Source organism: Mastomys coucha, unplaced genomic scaffold (assembly GCF_008632895.1).
Source record: "Mastomys coucha isolate ucsf_1 unplaced genomic scaffold, UCSF_Mcou_1 pScaffold8, whole genome shotgun sequence".
Taxonomy (NCBI): Eukaryota; Metazoa; Chordata; class Mammalia; order Rodentia; family Muridae; genus Mastomys; species Mastomys coucha.
In genome coordinates, this window is record NW_022196914.1 from 61,515,494 (window position 1) to 61,516,580 (window position 1,087).

A 1,087-nucleotide genomic window follows, 5' to 3' on the forward strand; every position below is an offset into this window, starting at 1 on the left:
CCTCTCAAAGTCCATCCAATACCCCCTGCTCTCAAGAATCACGTCTTCTTTTCTCATTAGTTGTTTTTACATGCATATATGTATATTCATATATATATATTCCTAAATATATCCTACTCAGTCTGTAAAATGTTACTTGTATGCTTATATTTCCAGGGTTGACCATTTGGTATTGGATAACCAGTTGGTGTGTTTTTCTCTGGGGAAGACTATTTTTCATACCCTTAGCATCTTTAGTTACTGGTAGTTCTTTGTGTAGGGTTGAGGTCTCATGGATCTTCTTTTGTTCATTTTAGGGTGTCTATTATTGTTGTCCTTGTTCAGCTCATGTTTAGGCAGCCATGTTGGGGAGATTTTTATGGGCATTGCTTCTGACATTGCTAGAAAACACAATCTCATAGCAGACTCCCTGATCTTGCTCTTACGATCTTCCCATTCCCTCTTCAGTGTTCTGTGAGCCTTAGGTGTGGGAGTTGTTTTGTAAATGTATCTACCAGGACTGCAGTCTACACACTGACATTATTTCTTCTACAAGGGAGATTCTGGCTCCTTTTATTCAGAATATTTATTTTGAAATTCCCACCGAGTGCTTATTCACCCACTGATAGATGTTTGAGTTGTGTCCAGTTTCTTGGCCATCATAATAAATCTGTGTGTAAACTCATGGTTCTGCTGGGTAAGTACTCTGGAAGTGAAGAGATAGATTATGTGGTAGACGAATGTTTAGCTAGCTAAGAAATTGCCAACCTGTTTTCCCAAATTATTGTTATTCTTTACATTTCCATTCGAAGTGCACAAGTGTTGGCTTTGTGTGAATTTCTCATTAACACTTGATCTGCACAGACTTTTTCACTATGTAAATAGGAGCACAGGAGTACTATGTCTTTATTTTTCTGATGATCAGCGAGGTTGAATACGTGCTTATTTGATGCCAATATATCTTTGGTGAGGTATCTGTGCACACTCTTAGACAACTGATAACTGAGCTACTATGCTCTCTCTAATAAATGATTTTAACAGGTTGTCCCGCGCTATCTCCCGCCGGCAGGAAAGACGCGGCACACACGGATCCTTCTGCAGTACAAAC